This window comes from Ictidomys tridecemlineatus, chromosome 4, assembly GCF_052094955.1.
Source record: "Ictidomys tridecemlineatus isolate mIctTri1 chromosome 4, mIctTri1.hap1, whole genome shotgun sequence".
Lineage (NCBI taxonomy): Eukaryota > Metazoa > Chordata > Mammalia > Rodentia > Sciuridae > Ictidomys > Ictidomys tridecemlineatus.
This window is the reverse complement of record NC_135480.1, coordinates 97,063,533-97,084,606: the sequence shown is the minus strand read 5'-3', so window position 1 is coordinate 97,084,606 and position 21,074 is coordinate 97,063,533. Positions and strand designations below refer to the sequence as shown.

General features: G+C 41.8%; 1 long non-coding RNA gene across 1 annotated transcript in view; it reads left to right on the top strand.

Moving 5' to 3' along the window:
• Nucleotides 1-21,074, top strand: part of LOC120889694 (uncharacterized) — a 34,466-nt gene that overhangs the window by 4,581 nt on the left and 8,811 nt on the right. The gene's annotated exons all lie outside the window — the stretch shown is intronic.

The window sequence follows — 21,074 nt, the reverse complement described above, 5'->3', positions numbered from 1 at the left end:
TATGTCCTACTTAATTTGCAAGTGGGAAGGTTGCCTTGGTCTATTTTCTATAGCTATATCAGAATAACTGAGATTGGATAATTTATAAAGCAAATAAATTTATCTGGCTCATGGTCCTGGACACTGAAAAATCCAAGGTGGAAGGGTAGAATCTGGTGAGTCCCTTTTTGCTGCATGTGGAAGGGCAAAATAGAACTTGCAGTATTAAGTCCTTTCTCATTGGCATTAATCCATTCCCAAGGTTGGAGTACTCATGACCTAAACACATCCCAATACTGTTGCTCTGGGGATTAAGTTTCCAACACATGGTTTTGGGGAGAACATTCAAACCACAGCAAAGACTAGGTCAAATAAAATAGCAAGAAGTGTTTGGAAATAGTGTAAAGCTAGGCAAATAGACAATGGTGTGGCTTCCAATTTGTATTGAAAAATCTGCCAGCTGTCTTGTTTATCCAAGCAAAGCCCATTTATTAAATGTCTGTCTCCTTGGTGCCATACCCCACCTAAGCCTTGAGCACAGAAGCTGAATAAAATAGCACCACCTTCAGTATCTCACCATCCAACTGGAAACAGACACTGAAGAGTGGTTATATGTATTATTTGCTGTAAAAGCACAGAAATGGATTATTTTGAAATAATTCACTACAATTACTTTACAACCATTTATAGATACAACCATTTTCTTTTTGACAACGAAGAATTGACATGGTAAATGTGGAAATTTTCCACTTATTATATCAGCATGTAATGTTTTAAGGAAACCAATAGAGGCAAATAGCATTTTGATTGTAATCTCAAAAGTGTTTTCTTACCAACATATTTGCACAGAATAAAAATTCTAAGACAAAACACTGCCTCTGATTCATGATAGGGCAAGCTTTGGTGGAATAATTTTAATAGCTAAGATCCTCCTGTATCACAGAAACTCCCCTGCCCCCCCACAATTGTGTACACTTGCACACACATACACAAAACACTCAATGGTAGGTAAAGTTGGGCCAAGGGGCAGGGGATAGATCCGACCCTCATTGGAATCCTGGATTTTAACCCTGGTCCATCACTTGATGTCTTTAGGTCTTATCTGTAAAATAAGAGTAGTGATGCCTCATAAGTGTTGGTGTTGTGGACCTGAAATTAAATCAAAATCTATTATTGTGAAAAATAATAGAAAAAGCAAGGAGTGGCAGAGTCACAGGCAGCCTAGGGACACAGCTTTATCTGAAAGGGCAGCGTCCATACTTGTGGGAGGTGCTCAGGTCTGGTATGGGGGGGTCATGACCATTCAGTCCTCCTGTTTCCTTCCCTTTTCTCCTCTTCTTCTTTCCCTCTGTTTTCTCCTGCCTCCCTTTCTTGTATATTGTTGAACTTTCTATCAATGTGAATGATGTTGTTTAGATGAATATAAGAAGTTGCTATTAGGGACTAATATGAACTTACAGAGTTGATATTAGTATCTAATTATGGAGTTGTATCAGCTTTGCTACACAGTCTATTTCTAGATTTTGGTTGATTACAGAGCACTAAGAGATTCCTATATGGTTAAGTAGTTGCAAATAGCACTAGGTTTTTCACAGCTTGACTTTTTAGTCTCAGGGCTCTTTGAATTAGAAAAGGAAAACTTCTTTCAGAGACCTGCTTAAAAATGAGTTAATTTGGCAGTTCAAGTTAATGGACTGGTGGTCTTAATGAATCAAAAGTGGGTTTGTAAAATACTTTTATTATGTTTTAGATGGTCAAAATATATTTTTAAATGAAATTAAGTCACATATTTGAGGAATACCAAACCATTTATGAAACTAAAGGCAATCAAGAATGAAGGGGATGATGTTACTTATTTGAGTCAGTCATTCCCTGGGGGACAGTAGCTGGCCTTCATCATGGCAGACTTAGGCAGCGTGGGCATTGAGAGGAGCTTCTCTTAAGACTGGCGGGAGTCGGAGAGGTGGCTACATGGGACTTATCTTTCCTAGGGATAGCATGAGTGATTTGTATAATCCCAATAAGTGATCTGTGACACGAACATTGGAAAGCCCACAAAAATCGTTCCTGATATCAGGATACTTAAGGACCCCATATCCATCTGGAAACCCCTGCCTATGTCCTCCCAGGGAGCCTCCACACATACAAAAACCTACTGCTGTGGTTTGTGTTCTCCAAGAGTTATTATGTTGGAAATTTAATTCCAAATTCATATGTGACTAGGACTTTGAAGGTGGTCTTTGGGAGGTAATCATGCTTGGGTGGGGTGAGAACCCCATGATGACATTAGTGTCTTTTTTTATTTGATTCTTTTTTAAAAAAATTTTATTGTTGGTTGTTCAAAACATTACATAGTTCTTGACATATCATATTTCATACTTTGATTCAAGTGGGTTATGAACTCCCATTTTTACCTGGTATACAGATTGCAGAATCACATCGGTTACATATCCACTGATTTACATATTGCCATACTAGTGTCTGTTGTATTCTGCTGCCTTTCCTATCCTCTACTATCCCCCCTCCCCTCCCTTCCCCTCCCATCTTCTCTCTCTACCCCATCTACTGTAATTCATTTCTCCCCCTTGTTTTTTTTCCTCTTTCCCCTCACTTCCTCTTGTATGTAATTTGTATAACCATGAGGGTCTCCTTCCATTTCCATGCAATTTCCCTTCACTCTCCCTTTCCCTCCCACCTCTCGTCCCTGTTTAATGTTAATCTTCTTCTCATGCTCTTTCTCCCTACTCTGTTCTTAGTTACTCTCCTTATATCAAAGAAGACATTTGGCATTTGTTTTTTAGGGATTGGCTGGCTTCACTTAGCATAATCTGCTCTAATGCCATCCATTTCCCTCCAAATTCTATGATTTTGCCATTTTTTAATGCAGAGTAATACTCCATTGTGTATAAGTGCCACATTTTTTTTTATCCATTCGTCTATTGAGGGGCATCTAGGTTGCTTCCACAGTCTTGCTATTGTGAATTGTGCTGCTATGAACATCGATGTAGCAGTATCCCTGTAGCATGCTCTTTTTTGGTCTTTAGGGAATAAACTGAGAAGGGGAATAGCTGGGTCAAATGGTGGTTCCATTCCCAGCTTTCCAAGAAATCTCCATACTGCTTTCCAAATTGGCCGCACCAATCTGCAGTCCCACCAACTATGTACAAGTGTACCCTTTCCCCCACATCCTAGCCAGCACTTGTTGTTGTTTGACTTCATAATGGCTGCCAATCTTACTGGAGTGAGATGGTATCTTAGGGTGGTTTTGATTTGCATTTCTCTGACTGCTAGAGATGGTGAGCATTTTTCCATGTACTTGTTGATTGATTGTATGTCCTCCTCTGAGAAGTGTCTGTTCAGGTCTTTGGCCCATTTGTTGATTGGGTTATTTGTTATCTTATTGTCTAATTTTTTGAGTTCTTTATATACTCTGGATATTCGGGCTCTATCTGAAGTGTGAGGAGTAAAGATTTGTTCCCATGATGTAGGCTCCCTATTTACCTCTCTTATTGTTTCTTTTGCTGAGAAAAAAATTTTTAGTTTGAGTAAGTTCCTTTTGTTGATTCTAGTTATTAACTCTTGTGCTATGGGTGTCCTATTGAGGAATTTGGAGCCCGACCCCACAGTATGTAGGTCGTAGCCAACTTTTTCTTCTATCAGATGCTGTGTCTCTGATTTGATATCAAGTTCCTTGATCCATTTTGAGTTAACTTTTGTGCATGGTGAGAGAAAGGGATTCAGTTTCATTTTGTTGCATATGGATTTCCAGTTTTCCCGGCACCATTTGTTGAAGATGCTATCTTTCCTCCATTGCATGCTTTTAGCCTCTTTATCAAATATAAGATAGTTGTAATTTTGTGGATTGGTTTCTGTGTCCTCTATTCTGTACCATTGGTCCACCCGCCTGTTTTGGTACCAGTATCATGCTGTTTTTGTTACCATTGCTCTGTAGTATAGTTTGAAGTCTGGTATCGCTATCCTGCCTGATTCACACTTCCTGCTTAGAGTTTTTTTTTGCTATTCTGGGTCTTTTATTTTTCCATATGAATTTCATGATTGCTTTATCTATTTCTACAAGAAATGCCATTGGGATTTTGATTGGCATTGCATTAAACCTATAGAGAACTTTTGGTAGTATCGACATTTTGATGATGTTAGTTCTGCCTATCCATGAACAGGGTATATTTTTCCATCTTCTAAGATCTTCTTCTATTTCTCTCTTTAGGGCTCTGTAGTTTTCATTGTATAAGTCTTTCACCTCTTTTGTTAGGTTGATTCCCAAGTATTTTATTTTTTTTGAGAATATTGTGAATGGAGTGGTTGTCCTCATTTCCATTTCAGAGGATTTGTCACTGATATACAGGAATGCCTTTGATTTATGCATGTTGATTTTATATCCTGCCACTTTTCTGAATTCATTTATTAGCTCTAATAGTTTCTTTGTAGACCCTTTTGGGTCTGCTAGGTATAGAATTATGTCATATGCAAATAGTGATAATTTAAGTTCTTCTTTTCCTATTTTTATGCCTTTAATTTCTTTCATCTGTCTAATTGCTCTGGCCAGTATTTCGAGAACTATGTTGAACAGAAGTGGTGAGAGAGGGCATCCCTGTCTTGTTCCAGATTTTAGAGGGAATGCCTTCAATTTTTCTCCATTCAGAATGATGCTAGCCTGAGGCTTAGCATAGATATCTTTTATAATATTGAGGTATGTTCCTGTTATCCCTAGTTTTTCTGGAGTTTTGAACATAAAGGGATGCTGTACTTTGTCGAATGCTTTTTCCGCATCTATCGAGATGATCATATTGTTCTTATTTTTAAGTCTATTGATGTGGTGAATAACATTTATTGATTTCTGTATATTGAACCAGCCTTGCATCCCAGGGATGAGTCCTACTTGATCATGGTGCACAATTTTTTTGATATGTTTTTGTATCCGATTCGCCAGAATTTTATTGAGGATTTTTGCATCTAGGTTCATTAGAGATATTGGTCTGTAGTTTTCTTTCTTTGAAGTGTCTTTGTCTGGTTTAGGAATCAGGGTGATGTTGGCCTCATAGAATGAATTTGGAAGTTCTCCCTCTTTTTCTGTTTCCTGAAATAGCTTGAAAAGTATTGGTATTAGTTCTTCTTTAAAGGTTTTGTAAAACTCTGCTGTATACCCATCTGGTCCTGGGCTTTTCTTAGATGGTAATCTTTTGATGGTTTCTTCTATTTCCTCAATTGATATTGGTCTGTTTAGGTTGTCTATATCCTCCTGACTCAATCTGGGCAGATCATATGACTTAAGAAATTTAGCGATGCCTTCACTATTTTCTATTTTATTAGAGTTTAAGGATTCAAAATAATTTATGATTATCTTCTGTATTTCTGAAGATTCTGTTATGATATTGCCTTTTTCATCCCATATGCTAGTAATTTGAGTTCTCTCTCTTCTTCTCTTCATTAGCATGGCTAAGGGTCTGTTGATTTTATTTATTTTTTCAAAGAACCAACTTTTAGTTTTGTCAGTTTTTTCAATTGTTTCTTTTGTTTCGATTTCCTTAATTTCATCTCTGATTTTAATTATTTCTTGCCTTCTACTTCTTTTGCTGTTGTTTTGCTCTTCTTTTTCTAGGATTTTGAGATGAAGTATGAGATCATTTATTTGTTGTTTTTTTCTTTTTTTAAGGGATGAACTCCAAGCAATGAATTTTCCTCTTAGAACTGCTTTCATTGTGTCCCATAGATTCCGATATGTTTTGTCTGTGTTTTCGTTTAACTCTAAGAATTTTTTAATTTCCTCCTTGATGTCTTCTAAAACCCACTGATCATTCAGTAACCTATTGTTCATTCTCCAAGTGATGCATGATTTTTCCTTCCTTCTTTTATCGTTGATTTTCAGTTTCATTCCATTATGATCAGATAAGATGCATGGTATTATCTCTACTCCTTTATATTGTCTAAGAGTTGCCCTGTGACATGATATATGATCTATTTTTGAGAAGGATCCATGTGCTGCTGAGAAAAAAGTGTAACTGCTTGATGTTGGGTGGTATATTCTATATATGTCAATTAAGTCTAGGTTGTTAATTGTGTTATTGAGTTCTATAGTTTCCTTATTCAACTTTTGTTTGGAAGATCTGTCCAGTGGTGAGAGAGGTGTATTGAAGTCTCCCATGATTATTGTATGGTGGTCTATTAGACTCTTGAACTTGAGAAGAGTTTGCTTGATGAACATAGCTTCACCATTGTTTGGGGCATATATATTTATGATTGTTATGTCTTGTTGGTGTATGGTTCCCTTGAGCATTATGTAGTGTCCCTCTTTATCCCTTTTGATTAACTTTGGCTTGAAATCTATTATATTTAATATGAGTATGGACACTCCTGCTTGTTTCCGCAGTCCCTATGAGTGATATGATTTTTCCCAATCTTTCACCTTTAGTCTATGTATATCTTTTCCTGTCAAATGCGTCTCCTGTAGGCAGCATATTGTTGGGTCTTGTTTTGTGATCCATTCAACTATCGTGTGTCTCTTAATTGGTGAGTTTAAGCCATTAACATTTAGGGTTATTATTGAGATATGATTTGTTCTTCCAGACATATTTGTTTATTTATGTTACTAAACCTGATTTGTTTTCCTCTTTGAGTAGTTTCCCCCCTTTACTGTCCTACCTCCCATTGTTGGTTTTCATTGTTATTTTCCATTTCCTCTTCCTGTAATGTTTTGCCAAGGATTTTTTGAAGAGATGGTTTTCTAGCTGCAAATTTTTTTAACTTTTGTTTATCGTGGAAGGTTTTAATTTCATCTTCCATCCTGAAGCTTAATTTCGCTGGATACACGATTCTTGGTTGGAACCCATTTTCTTTCAGTGTTTGAAATATGTTATTCCAGGATCTTCTAGCTTTCAGAGTCTGTGTTGAAAGATCAGCTGTTATCCTGATTGGTTTACCCCTAAATGTAATCTGCTTCCTTTCTCTTGTAGCTTTTAAAATTTTCTCCTTATTCTGTATGTTGGGCATCTTTATTATAATGTGTCTAGGTGTGGATCTCTTATGATTTTGCACATTTGGCGTCCTGTAGGCTTCTAGGATTTGGGATTCTGTCTCATTCTTCAAGTCTGGGAAGTTTTCTCTTATTATTTTATTGAATAGATTGTTTATTCCTTTGGTTTTGATCGCTATACCTTCCTGTATCCCAATGACTCTTAAGTTTGGTGTCTTTATGTTGTCCCACATTTCTTGGATGTTCTGCTCATGGTTTCTTAACAGTCTTGCTCAGCTATGTTCTTTTCAAGTTGAAATACTTTGTATTCATTGTCTGATGTTCTATCTTGTTCTACTCTGCTGGTTGTATTCTCAATTGAGTTATTAAGTTGGTTTATTGCTTCCTGCATTTCTAGGATTTCTATTTGTTTGTTTTTTATTATCTCTATCTCCCTGTGTAATTGATCTTTTGCTTCTTGGATTTGTTTATGTAATTCATTGTCAAAGTGATCTTTCATTATCTGATTTTGCTGTCTCATGTGTTCCTTGAGACTCCAGATCATCTGAATCATGTATATCCTGAATTCTTTATCTGACATTCCATCTGTTGCAGCTATTACCTCTTCTAAAGTTGAGTTGACCTGCATTGCTTGTGGTCCTTTCTTTCCTTGTCTTTCATACTGCTCGTGTTTCTTTCTGCTTGGTGAAACTGTTGTGTTTTTGAAATTTTCCCTCTATTTATTTATATTGCTCTGGTATAGTTGAAAAATCTCCCTTGCAGGGCGGGTAGTGGCTGTGCTCCTCCTCCAATTGCGGTGGTCTGTCTACCACGCTGGCGGGCCGCGGTCTGCTCTGCCAGTTGGTCGCAGGTCTGCCCACTCTGCGGGCGCGGGTGGCAGCTCTGCTCTGCCTCCACTCCAATTGTGGTGACGTGACTACCACGCCCTCGGGTCATTGGGCCTGATCCGGATGCGGGTGGCGGCTCTGCTCAGCCCCTACTCCAATTGGTGTGACGTGTCTACCACGCTGGCAGGCCTCTGGGCCTGTTCCGCCAGTGGGTCGCAATTCTGCCTACCTTGCGGTCTCAGGCGGCAGCTCTTCTCGGCCCCCACTCCAAATGGGGCTACCTGACTGCCACTCCGGTGGGTCGCTGGGCCTTTTCCGGACACGGGTGGCGGCTCTGCTCTGCCCCCACTCCAACCATTGTGACGTGTCTGCCTCGCTGGCTGGCCACTGGTCCCGTTCCACCTGTGGGCCGCCGGTCTGCCTACCTTGCGAACTCGGGCAGCGGCTCTGCTCGGCCCCCACTCCAAATAGGGTGACTTGACTGCCACGTCGGTGTGTCGCTGAGCCTTTCCGGGCACAGGCAGTGGCCCCACTCAGCCCCCACTCCAATCGGTGCAACGTGTCCACCACGCTGGCAGGCCACAGGGCCTGTCCCGTCGGTGGGTCGCAGGTCTGCCTACCTTGCAGGCTCGGGCGGCGGCTCTGCTCAGTCCCTACTCCCAATGGGGTGACTTGACTACCATGCCGTTGGGTTGCTGGTCCTGTTCCAGGCATGGGCGGGTGCTCTCTTCGGCCCCAGCTGCAGTTGGGGTGATGTGATACCACGCCGGCGGGTCGCTTGGCCTGTTCTGGGCTCAGGCGGCACCTCCACTCTGCCCCTCTGGCCCCCACAGCACCCAGCAGGACCTGGACCGAGAAGCCATTTCCGTGGGATCCCCAGCCCTGGGCCAAAGCAGCTCTGGGAGCCAGAACCCAGCCGCTCTGAGCTCGGTGCACGCTCTGCTAGGAGCAGGCTCCAAGTATCAGTCTCCGCGGGTTCCCCAGCCCTGGGCCAAAGCAGCTCTGGGAGCCAGAACCTGGCCGCTCCGAGCTCGGTGCACGCTCTGCTAGGGGCAGGCTCCAAGAAGCAGTCTCCGTGGGTTCCCCAGCCCTGGGCCAAAGCAGCACCGGGAACCAGAACCCGGCCGCTCCGAGCCCGGTGCACGCTCTGCTAGGAGCAGGCTCCAAGAAGCAGTCTCCGTGGGTTCCCCCACTCTTGTGACCTGAGACCCACTGTTGTGCTGGTGGGTCTCAGGTCCGCCTACCCTGCAGGCGCGTGGGGCAGCTCTGCCACTCCACAGGTTGCTGGGTCTGACCTGCTGGTGGGTCGCAGGTCCGCCTACCTTGCAGGTGCAGGGGGAGGGGGCGGCTCTGCCCCTCAGCAGGCCGCTGGACCTGTTCTGCTGGTGGGTTGCAGGTCCGCCTACCTTCCTCATTTGAGTTTTTAAGTTGGTTTATTTGCTTCCTGCATTTCTAGGATTTCTGTTTGTTTGTTTTTTATAACCTCTATCTCCCTGTATAGTTGATCTTTTGCTTCTTGGATTTGTTTATGTAATTCATTGTCGAAGTGATCTTTCATTGTCTGATTTTGCTGTCTAATGTCTTCCTTGAGACTCCAGATCATCTGAAGCATGTATATCCTGAATTCTTTATCTGACATTCCATTTGTTGCAGATATTACTTCTTCTAAATTTGAGTTGACCTGCATTGCTTGTTTCCTTTCTTTCCTTGTCTTTTCATACTATTCGCGTTTCTTTCTGCTTGGTGTAACTGTTGTTATTGAATTTTCCCCCTATATATTTATATTGCTCTTGTATAGTTGCAAAGTCTCCCTTGCAGGCGCAGGTGGCGGCTGTGCTCCTCCTCCAATTGGGGTGATCTGTCTATCACGCCGGCGAGCTGTTGGGCCCCTTCTCCAGGTTGCGTGGTCTGCTTACCTTGCGGGCAACGGCTGGGCCCCTCCTCCAATAGGGGTGATCTGTCTACCACGCTGGCGGGCCGCTGAGCCTGTTCTCCAGGTTGCAGGACTGCCTACCTTGCAGGCACAGGCGGCGGCTGTGCCCCTCCTCCAATTGGGGTGATCTTTCATCTAGGCTAGCGGGCCGCTGGGCTCCTTCTCCAGGACGCGCAGTCTGCCTACTTTGCGGGCAGCAGCTGGGCCCTTCCTCTAATTGGGGTGATGTGTCTACCACGCCAGCGGGCTGCTGGGCCTGTTCTCCCTGATGGTCGCAGGTCTGTCTACCTTGCAGGCGCCGGCGGCGGCTCTGCCCTTCCTCCCATTGGGGTGATGTGTCTACCACACCGGCGATTCGCTGGGCCTGTTCTGCCGGTCCGTTGCAGGTCTTGCATTAGTGTCTTTAAAAGAGAAAGTGAGACCTTATCTTGCCATATGATGTCCTCTACCATACCTTGCAGCATGAGGCCCTCTACTGATGCTGAGCAGATGCCGCCACCATGCTCTAGGATTTTCCAGAACCCTGAGTCAAATAAACGTTTATTCTTCATAAATCACCTAGTCTCAGATATTTTGTCACTGCAATAGAAAACAGACTAAGGCACTAGCCAAGAAGAGAATGGCAATAATTCCTTTTATTCAGCTCTAACTGTGTGCTGGGTATTATTTTATATTTTATATGCACTGACACTTTGAATCTTTACAACAACCCTGTGAAATGTTTGGTAGTATTATTTTCATCTTACAGATGAGAAAACTGAGTCACAAAGAAATTAAACATCTTGCCTGAGTTACACAGCTAATAAATGGCAGAGTTGGAATTTGAATACAGCAGTTTGACTCTACAGCTCCAATTCCTAATGACTGTGCTCTATTGTGCTTTAAACCCCCAAAGTCAGGTATTTTTTACTTAAGAATGAATACTACATTTGCCCTTGTGGATTCTTATGATATGGTTTGGGAGGGGATTTCAGTAGAAATTGAGCAATCTGCAATGCAAATGGGGAGAGTGTATTTAACACACATGATTTTTTTGAAGTGTACTTGTTGGAACTGAGCTGGAGCCATCTGTAGTCTGGATGTTGCTATCAGGTCCCTTTGAGCCAGGCAGTCTCTGTTTTTATTTTTTAATTGTAAAATCCAAGGTACTAAGAAGATGGGATGAGGACAGATCTGCAACAGAGAGGGTGATGGGATGCTGTGTGTGATCCTGTCTTCTAAATCTTCCTCAAACTCACTCTTATCTGGTATTGATTCTTCCAAGTAAAGAGAAACAGCCCTTAAGCCTCAACAGAAGGTAGGAGATTGAAACGTATGAGGAGACTAGAATGCAAGGGAATTGGCAAAGCAGTCAAATTGATAGCAGGGTAGGGGTAGCCATTGCAAAACCAGTTTATTAAGCGAAGTTCCTAAGAGGCCAGCTAGATTTCCTCAAGAATAACACTAAGCTGAGCAGACTGAGTAGGTGAAGATGTGTCCTTCAGGGACGTTCTGATTGGCAGGAGCAACACATTCTAGAATTAGGTCATGGTTGGGATGAAGGCTGACATGTTTGTCTCATAGTGGCCACCCACCCTTTGAAGTTGGAAATAATTTATTTCATGAATAACAAAAGGAATCTCCCATTGTGAGCAATTTTATGGACCCAGCTATTACCTCTGTTGTTCAAGCCACAGAATTTAAATGGCATCAAGAAAGGATTTAATGAGTTCTTGGAGAGTGAAGACAGAAAGGCCTTATGAAGGAGTCAGGAGGCTCAGTGAAGATGCCAACCTTGAGGGATCTCACAGTGAAGTTCAGCATAACTCTCCTCCACTCCCTAGCACTAATACATGTTCAAGTGTTCAAAGTTGTTCAAAGTCATGATTTCCAAATGAGTGTCATTTGGAAATGACCCTCAAGGGTGCTGAGCCATCCCATGCTTAACCTGAGGTTTAATTTGAGCATTATGCCAGAATCTCATACCCCTTACTCGTAACCCACAAACTTCAAGCTCTCAGCTCCTGGGGGTTCCTGCCCCGTCTGCACATATCTCTGTGAATCCACATGTAGTTTGTATCCATGTGGCTCATCTATCACCATCACATAGGAAAGCAAGGAGAAACTAGCAATTTTTGGGCAGCTCCTTTGTGTCAGGCACCAACCAAGCCGGGTGTGTTATGTAGGTTGGTTCACTGAGTCTTTACAAAAATTTTGGGTAGGCAGGTCCGTTTTCCTTTGTGTAAATGAGGGAACTAGGGCTCAAAGAGCTTCAGCAACATAGTCACATTGCTAGTGAGGGGAAGGGTGGGATTCATATCCACATTTTTCTCATTCCAATATCTATGCTCTTCACTACTTCTGCCTCCTAACAGAAGGAAAGAAGTTGCCCAAAAGCCCAAGAGCAGTGTCTCTCAGCAGAATGGAGGCTTATTTCCCCTGGCAGTTAGAGACTTTTACTTCTTGCCCTTACCTTAAGTAAGTTATTTGACCTTTTTAAACCTCAGTTTCCAACGTGAATAAGAGTTGCAGAGTTGTAAATAGAAGATGAGAGCAAAGGTGCAGTCAAATGTTTTTGGTGGTGGAAGAATAACCAGTGTTAAACTAACCAGTTTAACTCTTCTTCTCTCATCGTGGCTCATCTCCCTGGGTGAATGTGATCCTCAAACACTGTGGGTTTGAACTGATGAAGATCTCACTATTTAAGCAAGAGGAAAGCCATTTATAATTCCTTTGGGTGTGGTAACTGTGGGGAAAAATGGAGAAAGATCCATGGAGGAGGTGAAAGGACATTTTTTTTTTGTATTGGGGATTGAACCCAGGGGTGCTTAACCACTGAGCCTATCCCCAGCCATTTTTTATATTTTATTTAGAGACAGGGTCTCTCTGAGTTGCTTTGGGCCTCACTAAATTGCTGAGGCTGGCTTTGAACTCATGATATTTCTGCCTTAGCCTCCTGAGCCTCTGGGATTACAGGTATGTGCCACCACTCTGGGCAGGACATAAATTTTTGATCCAAGTCCTGGGCAGCCAGCCTGGCTCCAGGGAACAATGGAAGCTGCTCAAGGATGAGGATGTCAGCTCCAGCCAGAATTCCAGGCATCTCAGTTCTTTTAAGAGTTGAATTGGAAAGTGGGTAGTGATGTAAAGGCAGGAGGAAGTGTTGAGTCTGTAGATTTGTGGGAAGGACTGTAAGCCCAGCTCAGCCCTGTCAGGGATGGAAAGCAAGTAACTTTAACCCCCATCCTTTGGGATCTTTAGAGACCCAACTGTTTTCTGATGCTGCTTTTCCTAGTCTTTTCTGTGAATATCCACTGACTGTCTGCTATGTGCCAGGGATGTGCTGAAAACAGGAGGAGAGGGATAAATGAGTTGGTACTGGTATTATATTGTGCTTTTATTTTTTGTACAGTTGACCCTCCATTTCCATGGGCTCCACAGCCACAGATCAACTGACTGTGAATGGAAAAAAATTGAAACAAATTTCCGTGTGTTCTCAGTATGTGAAAACTTTTTTTTTCTCACAATTATTCTTTAAGCAATATAGTAAAAAAGGATATTTGCATAGTATTTGGTTTTAGAAGTAATCTAGAGCTGATTTAAAGTATATAGGAGGATGTACCTAGATCCAGAAGGAAATCAGGCACCTGTGGGTTTTGGTATCCTTAGAAGTCCTGGAACTAGTTCCCTATTAGAATTTGCAAAGGCACCTCAATTGTTTTCACAATTGTTTTGTTATTTGAGGCCTTGCTGATCCTGGTGAGACTGCCCTTACCAGGCCTAACTAATTCCTAGAGATAGGACTTGCCTGTAAGTATGACTTTCATAGGCAAACAAGTCAGTCCACAGCTCATACCCCTAATTGCCTCCTTTTTGGGGGGCTCTTACAGGGCCCCTAGAATCGTTCTTTATAATCCACACCCCTTTCACCCCAGGGCCAGGGATCAGACAACTAGGGCAGCCCAATACCCCAGAGCCCAGTGAAACAATTCATTCTAGTCAATCCTTAGCCTGCTTACCCGGCCTTACTCATTCCCTTACCACAGAAACCACAATAAAGTCTCTTGCCATGTTTTCCCTTCATTCCTTCTGTCCCCTGATTTTCTCTGATGCTTCCCCATCCCTGCCCCATCCCCAGGACAAGCCTCCTGCTTCTTTGGAACTATGAGTAAAAAACATATTTCTTCATGAGTGTCTGAGTGTCTTTCCATACCTGATGAAAACAAATCCCAAGTACATTTGAAACAGCACTGTGCCTGCCCTCTGGGGTTTCCACCCTCTACCAGGAAGGCAGATGCATAAACGCCTTGGGTTCTATTGGCTTCTTATAGGCAAAGAGCTCTGGGACCTCAGGGAAAGAAATGATTTACTCTGAAAGGGATGGGGCAGAGTCTGGGGAATTTGGCCCCAAGAAGGTGGTATTTACGGGGAACTTAAAAGATTTTCCCAGGCAAAGAGAGACTGCAACAGGCAGGTAACAAGGGCATTCTAGGCAGAGGGAAGAGAATGGAAAGACTCAGATAAGGCTAGAGAGAAGCACTGGACCACTGTAACAGGCTAGTTATGGTTTGGATCTCAAATGTCCCCCCCACTGTCAAGTGTTGAAAGTTTGGTCTCTAGCTGATGAAAGTATGGGGAGATGGTGGATATTGTGGTTGGAGGAAATAAGTCCCAGGGCTGTGCCTTTAAAAGGTATATTTAATCTCCCTCCCCTGGATCGCTCTTTCTTTCTCTCTGCCATGAGGTGAGTGAGCAGCTTTCTTCAGCCACATGCCTCCATTATTTCTGTTATGATGGCCTGTCTCATAGTAGGCCCCAAAGCCACCAGCCCAAGCCACTATGGCCTGAAGCCTCCAAAACAGTAAGCCAAAATTAATATTTCCTCCTTTTAAGATGTTTATCTCAGATAATTTGTCACAGTGAGAGAAAGCTGAATGACACACACCCCTCTGGCACAACATGGGCATCACACTGATTTGTCATCTCTGAGGTAAGATTGTTTGTCTGTCTTCCTTTCCATTCTGACTGTCCCCTGAGAGCATAAACTTTGCTTTATTGAATATCGTCTCCTGAAGCCTAGCAAGCTGGCCCTTGGTAAGGGTTTGTTAAACAAGTACAGGTGTTCTGGAGGACATGAGGGGAGGGGACAGGGCTGTGCATTGCCCCAGGAATCTCCACTTTTTTTTTTCACTTTCAATGGAGTGCGATCTTATCACCTCCTTGGGAATGGGGACCCTTGGCTGTGGCTCAAACAGATGGTGCTGTGGGTTTTCATCAGTTAAGTACTTGAGAGAAATATTCCTTCATGCCTAAGAGTACATCTTATGCTGTAATGTGAAGTCACTCTCAAATTGTGAAAAGAAAGAGAAAAAGGAAAGCCCAAGAGAGAAGTGAAAGAAGGTTTCCATCTCTAGGGTCCAGCCCTGACTGGTTTATTGTAGACTCTCAAGCTGGAGATGGCCTTCCTCTTATAACACCCGCTTCCCCCAGGTACCCATGGGGAAGAGAATGCCCTGGAATTGCTTCAGGCGAGATCAAAGACTAATGTAAGTTTTTGCCCCTAGGACACCACTTTCAGGGTCCTGAGGGATATTTAAGTGCTGAGGAAGTCCCTGAGGGGTGGGCTTAAACATCAATAGAAACTCATGCTGGGGCCTTGCTACGTCAGCCTGATGGTCATGAAACTTTGGATTACCTGGTCCAAAATCCCCTGTGGAAAGCAGGTCAGTGGAGTAGGCAGAAAGGACAGGAAGAAGGACTGAGCCTATTTGATAAGTGATATGTTTGTGTGTCTGAGGGAAGTAGGAGGAGAGAAGCAGGGATGATGGCATCCATGCTTGGTAGTGGGGAGGGGAGTGAGGGTTTGGGGGCAAACATGAGCGCTTGGTCCTCAGGAGACCTGCCTCTCCTTAGACATTGCTCACCTGTGTTGACTCACTGGTCAGGGTAAGATATGGTGCTGGCAGGGGTAGTAGAGTGGTGGTGAAGAGCAGGACCTGGAATCTCAGCTCTAACATTTACTGTGCACTTGGGCAAACTGCTGATTCTTTCTGAACCCCACTGATAAGCTGGGGATAATATCTTCCTTGAAGAGTTGTGATATAAGAATAAAACAAGATGATGTGTGCAAAGAGCTTACCATGTGGTGAGCACTTTCCCATGTCAGGCTCTCCCCCACTGCTGGATTGTTCTTTCCCTAAACATTCCCAGGTTCTACTCCCTCCCTCTCCAACTTCAGTCATCCTATAAAGAGCAAACCCTCCCCATCCCGGGAGATTCATGGTCACTTCTTTGCCTTATTTTTATCCATAATGTGTATCACCATCTGACATTGTATTCCACCTGAGAGGGTAAAAATGCAATTTAACTATGGTGTTTAGAGGTGGGGTTTTAGAGGGGTAATCAGGTTTGGATAGGTCATTAGGGTATAGCTCTCATGATTGAATCTTGGTGACCTTATAAGATTAGAGAAAGAGACCAGGTAGATACACACACACAACACATGCATGTTCCTGTTTCTTGCCATGTGGGGACTCAGCCAGCAAGAAGGCTATCACCAGATACAGCCCCTCAACTTTGCATCTCCAGAACTCTGAATGTCTGTGTCTCACCATACTCAACTAAGACAAATTCCAAGTACATTTTAAAATAACACTGTGCCTGTCCTCTGGTTCTCCCACCCTCTAGTGGGAAGAAAGAGGCATAGATATTTTGGATTCTATTGGCTCCTTATAGGGAAAGAGCTCTGGGGCCTCATTTTTTTTTTTTTTATAAAATAGCCTGCCTCAGGTATTTTGTTATAGTAATAGTTAAGAAAACAGATGAATACAGAGACTTTTACTATGTCATAGTGAGCCTAGGGAAAAATTAAGTCTTCATGGCCCCCCTTACCAAAGGTCCAAGACCTAAAGATAAAGGGGACTTTTCTTCCCTTAAACACAAGAGACCAGGGAAGGAATTTGGAATTTATTCATAACCTTTAATTATCCATGATTTTTCTCCTTGGCTACATATTAGAATAATCCTGGTAGCTTTTTAAAAATGCCAATGATGGACCCACTTCTAGAAATTCTGATTTAATTGCTCTAGGATAGGGATTGGACTTAAATGTTCTTTGTAAGCTCTCCTATTGATTCTATTGTTAAAGATCAAGAACTACAGGGTCAAAGCTGCTGAAGGCTGGAGAGTGAGCAGATCTTGTACAAAGGCCAACCATTTTGGTTAGAGGAGAAATGGAACAGTCTTGGAATTGATCAAGGTATTCTTATCCTTTAACTATAAGGAGGATTGGATATTCCAGCCCTCATTAATGGCTGAGAGACATATATCCTGGAGAGGAAGACTGTTTCTTCTGCATTTATAATGTTGGGTTTAGGTTGAAATCAGTATACTTTGTTTAGTTCCAATCAGCTGGGAAAATGTTTCCTGCCTTCAAAGACAGGAATATGAGTCTGGATCTAGAGTATTCTGTATCCCTCAATCGACTGAAGTGGCCACAGGTCACTGCCATTACTACATTCAAGGCTTCCCTCCTTCTGCCTCTATTCTCCACACTTAGCCATTGGTGGATGTGCAAGAGACTCCTGTGACTTAGACTGAGACTTCTTTAGTACTAGCCACATCCAAGTGGGCTCCATAGAGGGAGAATGTTTCACCTTGCCCAGCTCTGGGTGTCTCCCTAATTCTACCTGGGTGTCTCCCCACTAGGTCTAAACAGAGGTCTACTCACTCAATATATAGAGCTGTGGTTCTTTAGCATGCATCAAGTTCAGCTGGAGGGACTATTGAACCACAGACTTCTGGATCTCTTCACAAGAGCTTCTGAATTCTGTAGGATCTGAGAATTTATATTTCTCACAAGTTCTCATATGATGCTGATGCTGCTGGTCTGGAGACCACACTTTGAGAATTTTTGCTCTAAAGAAACAAGGTCCTGTCAATCTGAATTCTCTGAGTGCTAGCCCAATTTAGGGAGAATTGAACACTGGCACTTCCTGGCAGCCCATTATATGAAACTATGCACTTCTGTCTCCTCTTCACAGAAAACACTTAAGCAATTCTTTTTAGCCTCTTCCAGAATCTCCTTTGTCACTACATAATACCTGTACTACTGAGTGTTTCTTTTCTCCTCTCCAATTCTCCCTTATTCTGACTCTCATTTTCATCATTGAAATGGTCCAGGCTGTTTTATCATGTGCCTATGACATGCTGACTTCTGTACCTAGAATGCCCATCTCTTTTCTCTCTAGATATTTATTTGCCTCTTTTGGTTAGAAGGAAGAAGCACTCACTTAAATTACTTCAGGTCATTTTAAGGTTCTCCAGAGAAGCCAAAGGATCTCAGCAAGAGTAGAAAGAGGCTCATGGTTCTGATTCAAGGTGGCAGAATGGACATCAACAACCGAAATTTGTGTCTTTCCTCTACTGTTTGTATAGTAAGTGATTCAGAAACTATGTGTACCTGTGCTTATACCACTCTTTACCACTAACCTATGTCTCTACAATACTCTATTTTTTTCATGCTGGGGATTGAATCAAGGCTGATACATACTAAGTACACACTGCAGCTACCACTGAGCTTGTATCCCCAGCCCAGCAACTCTACTTTTTTTCTACTCTATAGCCTTTGCTTATTCATACTCATCTTATTCATATTTCTGATTTCTTACAACTTTGGCTTACTATGGCTCAAGTTGTAAATAATTGACATTTTTTTCCAGATAGAGCCACCACTGGGATATTCATAGCCCTGGTTTAAATACAAAATTTAAAGCCCTTTTGAAACAGTATGGTGAAAAACTTCTTCTCCAGAAAAGCAATGAGAACAATGGAAAAACTGTGAAGATAAACTTTTTCAGAATTCTGGAAAATAACCAAAGGCTTAGAACAATTTAAAAATTATTTCTTCAAGAAATAGCTTAATGTTGGCAAGAGCAGCATATTTTTTTTTTTACTGCATTTGAACTTGCTTGATTCCCATTACTTTCTTCCTAGATATTCAGTAACTTCAGAAATTAGCAGTTCAAAACTTAGTGGTGAAAACCAGTAGCTTAGTGACCACTGGAGAGGGCAAAAGGGATTTGGAGCTCTCCAAAAAGCTAGAGGACATCCACCATTTGACCTGTCTGCTTCCTGGAAAAGATGAACTCTCAAAGCATTTCTTTATTTCAGTCAGCTCAGAGCTCAGACCTGTGAGACACCATCAGGTTACCAACATATGCAAAATGGGAGTCTCCCCAGAAGGAAAGGAATAATAGAAAGTTGTAGAAAGAACATTTTGAAGTAATAATGGCTAAAGACTCCCTAAAGTTGATGAAAAATATTAATTTAAACATTCAAGAAGCTTAAAAAACTCTAAGCAAGATAAACTTAAAGAAATCTACACCTAGGCCCATTATAGTAAAACTGTCCAAAACCAAAGACAGAAAATCTTGAAAGCAACAAGAGAAAAATAAATTGTCATTTCTGAAAGTGCCTCGGTGAGATTTACAGCTTGCTTTTTACTATAACCCAATGGAGTCCATAAGGCAGTAGAATAATTGTATTCAAAGTCCTGAAAGAAATTACTATCACCCAAGCATTAATAGCAGCATTCAACAACTGATGAATGGATAAATATAATGGATATATATATATAGCCATATAATTGAATATTACTTAACAATAAAAGTGAATGATGTGCTGAGACCATGCTATAAGATGAATAAACCTTGAAAAATTATGCTAAAAGATTACCTGTTACATAATTTCATTTATATGAAATATCCAGAATAGACAAATCATAGTTATAAAGTAAATCAGTGGTTGTTGGGGTCTAGTAGAGAGGGGCTGAGAGTGACCACTAATGGGTGCATGGTGTTTTGGAGTGGGGAAAATATTTTATAAATAAATAGTTATGGTTGCACATCTCCTTGAATATATAAAAACACTGAATTGTATACTTAAAAATAAGTATGAATTTTATCACATATAAATTATGTCTCAATAAAGCTGTTATAAAAGTGCATTAAAAAATCATGGGTCTGTGTGAGGTATAGTAACCTGCCTACTTACTTATCTTTTCCCCCCTTTCTTTATTTTTTCCTTCCCTCCCTTTCTTTCTTTTATTTTTTTTTTGTACTAGGGATTGAACCAAGGTGTACTCTACCACTTAGCTACATCCCTAGATCTTCTTATTTTTAATTTTTAGATAGGGTCTCACTAAGTTTCCAGGTTGGCTTCCAACTTGTAATTCTCCTGCCTCAGCCTACCTGTCTATCTACAAGCCTGTACCAACATGCCTGGTGAGGTATAGTGATTTTTTCAATGAAGATTTAAAATGATGGAGGAAAAAAGGCACTTATGTATTTATTTATTGTCTAATCTGGTATGTGCACATTTCTCATAGTGTCTTGGCATTGACTTTTCCTGTTCAGGCCTAGGAGCCCTGTCTTTAAGTTCTTTAATGTCAAATTTACAGTTCCTGGCTAATTTTATATCTCCTATTGAAGAAAAGGCAACCATGCTCTTATTATATACAATGCCATGGCTCTTAGGAATGTGTATACTCTTCTTGCCTCTGTGGTTCTCTAATACCATGCAGCTAAGACTGGTCCATCTTTACTCATGACCCTGTGTCATGTGTCATACTACCTACAAGTACTAGCTTCTCATGACTTCAAGGTGGTTACTAAGCTTCTTTACTGATGATGATCTCAAATTCAAGTTCACAAAAAATGTCAACGATCCTTTGTATTTTGGTATATTAAATTTTTTGGAGTTTTGTAGCATAAACATTGAACAATAATTTTACAACCACATCTTCTTTTGATTTCTTTAGGCACTTGAGAACTTGATTTCCTTAATGTTGACTACACTTCAGTCTTCCACACATTACCACATGCTGGGAAGATAAATGAGGGACCCACAGATGGGGGGAGAAGGACAGTTCCTTATTTGGGATGGCTTAAGTCCAAAAGGAAGAATAGGATGTCACCACTTCAATTGGAATCAAGTGAAGATGTTGATAGAAGGGCCTATGTGTGTTGTGGAGAATCATCTCTAAAGTCCTCAGAGGACATGATCTGGCCACCCCAAAGGGGATGGAATGCCAGGGATGGCATTGAAGGTGGCACCATAGTTAGGCAAGAGCTGATTCTCAGTATAATACATAGTTTAAACCTAAGGATGCGTGGTAGATATTCAGTAGCATTAGAAGGAACTATAGGAGTAGCAGGTACCATGACCAAATGACCAGTATACTGGATTATTTGTGTTCATTTTGTAGATTCCCCCTATCTCTGTTAAGCTGAGCTTACTTGAGTCAACTTGACAGACTCCTAGCACCTTGTCAAACTTCAAAATCTTGGTATCTTTGATGTTTAATTAG